The 11,951-nt window shown below is 36.8% G+C and overlaps 1 long non-coding RNA gene across 1 annotated transcript; it reads right to left on the minus strand.

Annotated features, from left to right (window-relative positions):
* Positions 1-8,586: 8,586 nt before the first annotated feature.
* LOC116592521 lies at positions 8,587-11,745 on the minus strand. Its single transcript, XR_004286500.1, has 3 exons — positions 11,735-11,745; positions 11,431-11,433; positions 8,587-8,689 (listed from the first exon to the last, which is right to left on the minus strand). It is a non-coding gene; the product is annotated as an uncharacterized LOC116592521 (long non-coding RNA).
* Between the last annotated feature and the right edge of the window lie 206 nt (positions 11,746-11,951).

The following is an 11,951-nucleotide window of genomic DNA, read 5'->3' on the forward strand; positions in this document are numbered from 1 at the left end:
AACAATGAGAATAAAAAGAGAGAGAGAGAGCAAATATGAAAGGCTGCTTTAGTGGCATATTCTTTAGGGAAGGGCAAACTTACTTAATTCCTCCTTAAAAAAAAACACACACACACATGAATTTTTATTTATAGTTGTACCTAGTTGAACATGTCCCCCCCCCCCCAAATTCATATCTACCAAGAGGCCCAGAATGTGACCTTATTTGAAAAGAGATTCTTTGTAGATGTAATCAAGTTGAGAAGAGGTCATACTAGATTAGGTTGCTCCAAATCCAGTGACTTCTAAATCCTTAGAAGGAGGGAGATTTAAAGGTGCCCAGAGACACAGAGGAGAAACACAGAAGGCAGAGATCGGAGTGATAACAGATATAAAGCAAGGGATGCCAAGGACTGTCAGCAACCACCAGAAGTTAGAAGAGAGACATGGAGCAGACTCTCTCAGACCCCCAGAAGGAACCAACCTGACAATACCTTGATATTGGACTTCTAGACTCTAGAATGTTAAGAGGATAAATTTCTGTTTTTTAAGCCATCCGGTTTATGGCAATTTATTAAGGTAGCCTTAGGAAACCAATACAGTTGTCAATTCTTTTAAAACAACCCAGTGGCGAAAAGAAAAAAAGACAGATAAACTTCTGTGTTTTTCTTCCTTTTGATTTTCTGTCTGATATTGTTAATAAGTTGCAGTATGGTGAAAGGATTATTTGTATGTGTGTTTATCACATGTATCTCTAAAGGAGAGTCAAATTTCTCACTACAAAAACAAACACAAATTAGTAAAAAGTCAAAGGTAATACCAAGGTACCTGGCCAAAAGACAAGCAACAATAAAAAAAAGTTCCAAAATTATCAGGTAAAAGAGACTCTCTGACAAACTAGCAGGTTGATGACTGCATCAGGTCTGAGAGGGCAACATGAAGTCAAGTGAAGAAATTGCACATGTAGTTAAAAATAACACAAATCCAAATTACTAGTAATTACAATGATACCATTTATTTAGAACTACCCCACACTCTGCTGATTGCTTTACATCATCTTTGGGAAAAAATATCCTTTAGAGTAGATATTATGATCCCAATACTCAAATGAGAAAAACCAAAGCTACCAAAGTTTAACTTGCATGACACAGAGGCAAGCAGCAACCCCAGGTTTTGAATTTCAAATCCATAGGATTGCAAAATCTAGGCTTCAAATCTTAATTTATGTGCTCTAGTACCTCATTTCAGGGTGAGGGTATGGGGGGAGGGGAAGAAACTTCTTTTTTTTCTAGAGTTGGTTTAGATGGACATTTTGGATTCTTCTGATTTTCTTTTGGAGAATATTATAAGTGATTTGTATAATCCTTCCCTAAATCTTTCCTGAAGCCACTTTGGACTTGCTATTTGTTGTTTAACTTCTGATTCTCTTACAGAACCTTTACTTATTATGGGGCCTATCCGGAGTGTTGGATGGGTGCATTCTTAACTATAATTAGGCTGAGTGAATTTTCTCTGGGTAAGCTTAGTGAGTACTGACAAACTGATATGCTCGAGCATTTATAACTCTATCTTTTCATCAGAGAAAAGTTTTGCAAGAAAAAGCTGCAATATTTGAAGGCAAGGAAAGATATTAATTAAAACTCAGTTGCAAAGCAACAATTCCAAATAACCTATTGGTTTGGAAATCAGATACTCTGCTAATTGATTTTCTTATTTGGCCTGAAAAGAAAAACTATGGAGCCAGGCGAAGGGCTGACTTTGGATTCCTTTACATATTCTCATCCCTTTCAGAGCAGAAATATCCTTTCAAGTTGTACAAATTACAAAATGCAATTAGGTATCTTTTGACCAAGTGTAAGACCTTCTTATGTCTGCTGAGGATTTCCCCCAGACGGCTCTCATGACTGATTGTCAGTCACAAGCCCTGTCTGTACTGATTCACCGCCTCAATTGACCAGACATTGAAACCTGCCACCATCCAGCTCTGACAAAGGGAGATGAATGGCTGAGTGCAGTCCGTGAGCTGATGATTCCAGTGCCAACAACATTTCCTCATTTCTTGAGTGGTATCATAGCACATTTAACAGGAGACATGGCTGGAAACGGATCGCCTGTGCACTCATTGAGATAGAACCCTCTAGATCAGAAATACCATTGCCAAATGTTACAGCATCCAATTATCTGGGGGGCTTTCTCCAGAGTTGCTATTGCTGTGATACCTTAGCAATTAAGCAATTCTATTGGCGTGAAGTTCTACCATCCTTCTTGTGCTTAAATAGATAACAGAATTGATTGTCTGAGGTCACACGAAAGGTCAGCACTCAACAATCACTACACAAACACTCAATGGTGTTTGTGATGAAGTCAAGGGAGGAGCAAATTGCAGAGTACAAATCTCTGTCTTACGCTTTGCTTAGGCTTTGAGACAGACTTCCAATGCAACCCTTCCTCCCGGAAGCACAGCATGAGAAATACAGCTCCGGACAATTAAAACAGTACTCATCAAATCTACGGTTATCTAAAAATTTAAGAAATTAATTTTAAAAAGTTAATATTAAGGCTCCTTTGTGCCATCTAGATTGCTGTTTTGGGCATTTGAAACCACTAATCAATAGTTTATTTCACTTTTTTGAATTCTTATCTGTTCATTTGACATTTTATAGCTGTTGATGTTGAAGATGTTTGAATAATAGGACATGGTTGGTCTGCTTTATGTTCCTAAGAAATCACTATACTGTAAGAGCAGAGAATGGCCACATAAAATGTTAGGTCAAAATGATATGGCTGGTTATTAACTGACTATTAGTTCCTATTACATGCATTTTAATTTATCCATGAATTAGTTAATGATTATAACTGAAAGATTTACGATTAAGAAGAACACATTTTTAAAAGGTCACGTCTTCCTATTACAATAATACCACTAATTTTTGTTGAGTTTTATTTAGAATAAAATTATTTCCTTATTGGTCATTTAGGACACTTTCAGCTGCATTAAACAAAAGGCAACTCAGAATAGCATAAACAATAAGGACATTCACCGCAAAAATTAAAGTCCAGGGGTGGGTCTTTTGAAGAGTTGGCTAACCTGGCAGCTAGTTGATATCAGCAAAGACCTAACCCTCTCTTTTCTAAGCTGATGAATTTGTCCCAGTTTGTCTGAGACAATCCTGGTTTTAGTATTTAAAGATCAAAATCCTGGAAACACCCTCAGTCCTGGACAAATGGGATGGTTGGTCACCCTAATAACCCCCTCCACACACAAACACACATATAGCCCGTTCTTTTTTCTTTTATTTATTTATTTATTTTTAAAGATTTTATTTATTTATTTGACAGAGAGAGATCACAAGTAAACAGAGAGGCAGGCAGAGAGAGAGGAAGGGAAGCAAGCTCGTTGTTGAGCAGAGAGCCCGATGTGGGGCTCGATCCCAGGACCCTGAGATCATGACCTGAGCCGAAGGCAGAGGCTTAACCCACTGAGCCACCCAGGCGCCCTTTTATTTATTTTTTTATTACCATATAATGTTTTATTAGCTCCAGGGGTACAGGTCTGTGAATCGCCAGGATTACACACTTCATAGCACATACCTTCCCCAATGTCCATAACCCCACCAATATACCCCATTCTTAAAAGTGTTAGCTTTAGTCCTCAGGCTGCACTCTTGTTCCTAAAAATGAAGACATCAGCTCTAATTTTCCAAATGCATTCAGAGACAGAAAAGAACAAGTCTCTTTCTTTGCCTCTATACATAAGAGCAAATGAAATCTTAGAACCTGTCCAACAGACTTCCCCAACATCCCACCAGTCAAAACTGTATGACCTTCCCTTTCCTCAACTGGTCAGTGGCAAAGGAAATGGAATTGGCATGATGGGCTTAATCTAATCAAGATTCAGCCCCCTGAGGCTGAGAAGCCCTCTTCTCAAAACACATTAATAAGGAAAACAAAGAAGGCACAGGGTGCTGATGGATTTGGGTCGTGTCTGTGAAGCAGGTATTACTGGATACCTGTGGATTTAATTTTTTAATTTATGCTGGCCTCTCCACCCCTGTAGATTCCTTGAGGTAAGGGGGTCCCTTCCCCATCCACATTTTAGAATATTGCGGAAGGGAAGAAATGGGACCTTCCTAGGTGATTCCGTCTTTCCTTTGCATTGTAATTAGAAGCCATAGCAATGTAAGCTGGGCCTCCATGACTTCAGATGAGTGGTGCTAGTGTGTTTATTGGTGCCACATGCCAGGAAAATCAGATTCCAGCTTGAAGACCCTTTATAAAGAAAGGATTACTTGTTTCTTTACATTGTACCCCCATATTTTCATAGTCAGTAGCATCAGTACCCCTATCTATCATCAAAAGGTTGAAAGGTCACCCTTACTATAGGTTCAGGGGCAGAGAAGCCATGTAGAGGGGGTGTAAGACAGGGGTCTTTCACATGATCTAGTTAGTATTTCTTTGAGAAGCTACCGTAATGTTCGCATCATAGAAAGCTAGTCAATAAAAGGTTCACTAGCAGAACCATCAATTTTGTATAATATATCCCTCAGTTGGAGGGAATATTCTGCCTTTTCTTCCAGAGTCGGCAACGCTCGTTTAGAATTCATTTTCATTTTTTTTTCCCAGATTCTCCATAGCCAAAACATTGGATTTAAGCCTCAATGTTTTTTAGCTGTGGCATTTCAAAAAAGGTAGACTGAAGTAGCATCTAAGTTACAGGTTAAAAAAAAAATCTTAAACCAAAGGTGTCAAACATTAAAGTAAGCCATTTTTCTGCCTAAACTGCTAGGTATCTTTGTGAGATTTAAAAATGACGAAAGTAACACCTCCAATATTTTCAACGAACTGCAATACAATGACCCTGTTAGTTGCCTTTTCAGAATGTCTGCGCTGAGGATTTCTGTCTACACTCATTCCCCCTCCACAGAGGACCTTATCTGTCAGGTCTGCCATGTCACATCAACAGTAGCCAACATCCTCTGCAAATGCAAATATTTGTAAAATATTCTCAGAGTAGGTGGAGACCGAGTTTGCTGATAGTTTCAAATAATTAAAGGGGCTCCATGAGCAAATGTCAAAATAGAAAAAATTTAACAGAAAATGAAGCAAAGTGACAATACAAATGGCCAGATCTCCCTATTATCACTTGCTGTACATCTCACAAGACAGCTGATTCCCCACTCGGTATGGGTTCCAGCATCCAGTGATTTATTGGGTAATTCAGCATTTGCCAGTATGTCTTGTGCTAATTAAATGCATCGCACTCTATTCAGAAATGTCACAATTGATTTGTCTTCTGCAAGCACTGACTTTATTTCAATCTTCTGAAAAAGATTTTATGAGCCCCAGATAACTTATCCTGGCACATTCATCTCCCAGGGTAGCTTCAGTGTGTGAGGGCAGTAAGAGAGGAAACCCTCCGTGAACATTCAATACAAATACGTTTGCAGACATCTTATTTATCTGTTATGTGCCATATAGCTGAGAAATAGCATAGGTAGAGTAAAATTACAAACCGCCCCATTAGCCTATAAAAGCATTTAAACATGACAGAAGTTAATGTAAAATGATATTGGCAGATCTTATTGGATGATGTTAGATCAATCCAAAAAGATGCGCTTTGAAAGTGTGTTATTTATTACTAGGTGTTTACATATTCACAAATTGATTTTGACTGAACTTAGCTATTAACTAACTTGCATACAAGAGGAAATCACATAATGTCATTTCAGGGGCAAGGACAGAAAAGGAGAAAATGCAGTGCAGTGGAGCTCTCTAGGAGATGAAAAACATCTCACACTCACCTAACAAAGGTGGACGACTCGCTAGTCACCCTTATTTCATTCCAGGTGGGTTTCCCTACTGCACTCCACCCTCTGAACCCAGATACTGCCTCCGTGTGTCTTCATTAGGGATGAGCTACTAGAAAACACCTGGCTAAGTCCAAGGGAAATAAAAATTCAGTCCCAGGCAGTCATGGTCTGTGAGTTGGTAATCTGCCAAAAAAAAAGAAAGAAGACCATATATGTCTGATTGGAAAAGAACAATCACTGCATCCATGTGACAAGGAAAAGTTTACTCAAAGACAAGACACTATCCCATCTTTAGCAAGAAAGTTCTAGAGGGTATGTTTCTGGAAATGAGTAACTCACTAGCTTGTATGATTCCATTTTCCTCCTTGTTTATATTAACATTTGGGTTTGGGTACAAAAATGCATGACTGAATAGTAAAAAATATCAACTTTCAGAGTTCATTTACTCTTCTAGTAAAGACAATCTCTTTTTTTAAAAACTAAATTCAATGCTAATCCTGAGGACGGAGTTCTTAATAGGGTTCAATGGACTATTGAAAAGTCCATTGTCTTTTAGCTTCTATGTCAGGGAAAGTTAAGTCTGTGGGAGACTAATTAATTTATTAAGAGGTCCTTAGAATAACCATTTTACCCTGCTTCTAAAATAGTACAGCCAAATATTTTTAAGATTTTACTTATTTATTTATGTATTTATGAAAGAGAGAGAGAGAGAGCGCATGAGCAAGGGAGGGCCAGAGGGAGAGAGCACTGAGCACGGAGCCAGCATGGTGCTAGGTGTTGTAACCCTGAGATCATGGCATGGTGCTAGATGTTGTAACCCTGAGATCATGGCCTTAGCCAGACCAAGAGTTGCATGCTTAACTGACTAAGCCTCCTAGGAGCCCCGTTATTATTATTTTTTTTTTTAGGATTTCATTTATTTATTTGACAGAGATCACAAGCAGACAGAGAGGCAGGCAGAGAGAGAGGGGGAAGCAGGTTCCCTGCTGAGCAGAGAGCCTGACGTGGGGCTCGATCCCAGAATCCTGGGACCATGACCTGAGCTGAAGGCAGAGGCTTTAACCCACTGAGCCACCCAGGCACCCCAGGAGCCCCATATTTTTAAAGTCACTCCATGGGAATGGGTTTGTAAAAGTACATCTGCAAATGACTGCAGAGCAGTAAGTTCTTCATCAAAAACACAAAAGGAATGTATAATGTAGCAGTTCACCAACAAATTTCTTATGCTTTTAAACTTTAAGATACATAGTTGATCCTTGAAAAATATGGGAGTTAAGGGCATCCTCCACCCCCAATATCAAAATTCTGTGTAACTTTTAACTCACCTGAAACTTAACTCCTAATAGCCAACTGATGACTAGAAGCCTTACTGACAATATAAACAGGTGACTGACAAATATTTTATATGTTATATATATTATATATTGTATTCTCACAATAAAATAAGCTAGAGAAAAGAAAATATTAAGAAAATCAAAAGGAAGAGAAAATACATATATAGTACTATACTACATTTACACAAAAAAAAATCTGCATATAAGTAGACCTGCTCAGTTCAAACCCATATTGTTCAAGAGTCAACTGTACAATTCTCATTGACAACAAAAGGAAATTGAGATGCAGTTTCCTTAAGTGACCCTCCTTCCAAGTATATAAAGAGCTGCAAAATGGCAGAACCAGAATCAAAAACAGCCTTCTATATCCAAATTCTACCTCTTTCTATCATAGCACATCATAGTACAGTTGAACCTGTTTATAGGGCACTCTATAAACAAAATGAAAACATTATCAAGGAAGATGGATGGATTGACCCAAGTCTAAATCATTTGGCTTAATATCATATTTTCTTAAACACAGAACCATAGTGGATGCTCTCATGTGCCCTCCAGGTCTCCCCTTCACAACTGAGGTCCTCATTCCCCAGATGCTAGAAATATTGGTAACTAGATTTTTAGCTCAGTTCCTCTCCAGGAACTGCCATTAGTCCAAGGTCATGTGCCCTTCCAGAGGGAAGCCCATATCCGATAACAGGCCCAGAGATGATTTGTAAAGTCTACCACTTACCTTGAGATGAGAAGACTCTGAAAACCATTTCATTCACAGAAATTCCTGTGAAAATCACTGAGGCCTCAGAGACAACATGAACAAATGAAAAGATATTCCATGCTCGTGGAGTAGAAGAATATTGTTAAAATGGTCACAGTACCCAAAAAAATCTACAGGTTCAATGCAATCTCTATCAAAATACCAATAGCATTTTTCATAGACTAGAAAAAAGAATCCTAAAATTTGTATGGAACCACAAAACCCCACAAGAGCCAAAGCAATCTCAAGAAGAATAAAACTAGCACTATCACAATCCAATATTTTAAGAAATACTTCAAAGTTATAATAATCAAAACACCATAGTATGTGTACAAAAACAGACACATAAATCAAAAGAAATAAGATAGCCCAAAAATAAGCCCATGTTTGTATTGTCCATTAATCTATGGCAAAGCAGGCAAGAGTATACAATAGAGAAAAGACAACCTTTTCAATAAATGGTGCTGGGGATAATGGACAGCTCCCTGTAAAAGAATGAAACTGGACCACTTTATTACACCATACACAAAAGTAAACTCAAAATGGATTAAAGACCTAAATGTAAAACATAAAACCATAGAACTCCTAGAAGAAAACAGAGGAAGTAGTCTCTTTGATATCGGCCTTAGCAATATTTTTCTACCTGTGTCTCCTGGGGCAAAGGAAATAAAAGCATAAATAAACTACTAGGAATACACCAAAATAAAAAGCTTTAGCCCTGTAAGAGAAACCACCAATAAAACAAAAAAACCAACACACTGAATAGGAGAAACTATTTAGAAATGATATATCCAACAAGGTGTTAATATCTATAACTTTTTCTTTTAAGATTTTATTTATTTATTTGACAGAGAGAGACCACAAGTAGGCAGAGAGGCAGGCAGAGAGAGAGAGGAGGAAGCAGGCTCCCCGCTGAGCAGAGAGCCCGATGCGGGACTCAATCCCAGGACCCTGAGATCATGACCTGAGCTGAAGGCAGCGGCCTAACCCACTGAGCCACCCAGGCGCCCCAGGTGTTAATATCTAAATAGATCAAGAACTTAGACAATTCAACACCAAAAAAACAATCCAATTAAAAAGTAGGCAGAGGACCTAAATAGGCATTTCTCCAAAGAAGGCATGCAGATGGCCAACAGACACATGAAAAGATGTTCAACATCACTCATCATCAGAGAAATGCAAATCAAAACCACAATGAGATATGACCTCACATCTGTCAGAATAGCTATCATCAGAAAGACAAGAGGCTCAGCTGGAAGAGCATGTAGACTCTGGGTCTTGGGGTCATGAGTTTGAGCCCCACATTGGGTATAGAGATTACTTAAATAAATCAAACTAAAAAAAAAAAAAAAAAGAAAGACAAGAAAAGCAGGAGTTGACCAGGATGTGGAGAAAAAAGAACCCTCATGCACTGTTGGTGGGAACATGACTCGGTACAGACATTGTGGAAAACAGTATTGACATTCCTCAAAAAGTTAACAGTAGAACTACCACATGATTCAGTAATTCTACTACTGGGAGCCAAAGAAAACAAAAATACTAATTTGAAAAGATATCGGCACCCCTATGTTTCTTGCAACATTATTTAAAATAGTCAAGATATAGAAGCAATTTAAACATCCATAGATAGATGTATGAATAAAGATTATATGGTATATACATACAATGGAATGTTACTCAGTCATAAAAAAAGAACTATATCTTGTATTTGAAATAACATGGGTGGACCTAGAGGTTATAATGCTAAGTGAAATAAGTCAGGAAAACACAAATACTATATGATTTCACTTGTATGTGGAATCCAAAAAGCAAAACAAACAAAGGCAAAAACAGATCCATAAATACGGAAAATAAACTGGTGGTTGCCAGAAAGGAGAAAAGGAGAGGGATAAGTAAAAAGGAGTAAAAAGAAACAGGAAGTACGAGTTTCCACTTATGAAAGAATAAGTCATGGGGATGAAAGGTAAGGGATAAGCATAGGGAATACAGTCAATGGTATTATAACAAAACTGTTGTATATTAACAGATGGTAGCTACACTTGGGAGCATACCATAATTACACACTTGTCACATCACTATGTTGTACATCTGAAACTAATGTAACATTGTATGTCAACTATATTTCAATAATAAAAGAAAAGAAAATCACTGAGGTGTCTGTTGTCATTCCATTACACTCAGACTTCTCCATTGATCCAATCTGGATTCCCTCACTCCTTCACAGGTAAGGTTTGTAATAAACCTTTGGCAATTGAATCTCCATTTCAAAGCCTGTTTTATGAGGGAATGTGACCTGTGACAATAACCATCAAGTTGATCCCAAAAGTCAACAATTTTACATTTTGAGTGCACACGAACTAGTGATTCAGATACAGGTTTTTCAAAAGATGATTATTTCCTTATGTTCAGTCACATCTAGCTCACACTTATTTTGTTAGCTTTACTTGTTCTAAAATTGCATACGATCATTGTTTGAGTTTTAGTTTCACAGGAAATAACACAAATATAAACTGTAACAGATTAAAAATATAAGTAGTTTTGAGAGTTTAAACCTATGTTTTGGGGTATTTCCCATTAAAGAGCAAGTAGTTTTAATCAGCTTGTAGAAGTTACAAATTGTGAATTGAATAAACATTCTTTTTTGTTGTTGCTTTTACTTAGACTATGAAGATAATGGTTTTCCAGAAGTTTGGGGGAAATATGCAAATAAATATAAGAAAGTATCAAACTAAACTATCCAAGTGATGGTAGAGTCATAAATAAAAGAAGGTTACTAAAAAATTAGTGAGTCTGCTAATAGCAAATCTATAAAAAGTGATAGAGAGATAATCATCTAAGTAAGTTCCAAAAGAGCATTGTGAAAATGCAGTACTCATTCATGACAACAAAGAAGCACTTAAAAGTAAGAATAGAGGGGACTTCTCTAACCTAACAAAAAATGTCTCCCTAAAATCCTATTTAACTGTGAAGTAGTCAAGCTTTTCTCAAATCAGGAAAAAGACAAGAATGCCTATTAACAATCCTATTTAAAATCATATAGTTCTAACCACTGTGATAAGGCAAGAAAAATCAAAGCCTAAGAATTAGAAAGCAAGAAATAAGTGTTCATTATTTACAGTTAACATGATTTTTGCACATAGAAAATGCAAAAGAAAAGAAAAATATTAGAACTGATCAGTAAATATAGCAAAGTTGCTGGTTCCAAGGTCAGTATTTTTTTTAAGTTTCTAAAGATCTGCAACAGTAAATGGACTTTCAAACATTATACTATTTACAACAGCATGACCAAACACAAAGTAAGCTGGAGTTAAATGTACACAAGGATATGCAAGATTTCTACTCTGAAGACTATCAGACATTACAAGGAGAAATTAAACAAGATTTGAATAAATGGATAAATATGTTACATTTATGAATTATAAGAGTAATAGTAAAGAGGTATTAGTTAATAAAGCTGAACATATACCTGCCCTATGATCCATCAATTCCACTCAGATATTTACTCAAGAAAAATGAAAACAAATATCCACACAAATAAATCCAATTATGTTTATACCATCTTTATCCATAATAACCACAATTGGAAATAACTCAAATTTCCATTAAGAGCAGAATGGATAAACAAATTATCTTATGCTTATGTATTAAAATATTGTTTAGCAATAAAATGAGAACAAACCACTGACAATAACATGGATACATCCTGAAAGCCTTATGATGAGTGGGAAAACAGACACAAGATTATATACTGTGTATTTCCATTTATATAAAACTCAAGAAGGCAAAACTAATCTGTAGTGACAAAAACTACATCAGTTTGCCTGGAGTTGAAATAGGGAAGAAATAGACTGGAAAGGGACACAGAGAACTTTTTGGTGTGATCAAAATGTTCTTCAACTTGATTGTTGGGGTAATTACAGAGGTATATACTTTTATTAAAACTCAAACTATACACTTAAAATGGGTGTAATAATTTTTTTCAAAAGTCAGAATTTTTTAAAAAATCACTAGCTATAACTATATACAGAATGACAACTCATTCTAAATAAACTCAGTGTGTTCATGAGATATATAGCA

The sequence above is a fragment of the Mustela erminea genome, chromosome 6 (assembly GCF_009829155.1).
Source record: "Mustela erminea isolate mMusErm1 chromosome 6, mMusErm1.Pri, whole genome shotgun sequence".
Lineage (NCBI taxonomy): Eukaryota > Metazoa > Chordata > Mammalia > Carnivora > Mustelidae > Mustela > Mustela erminea.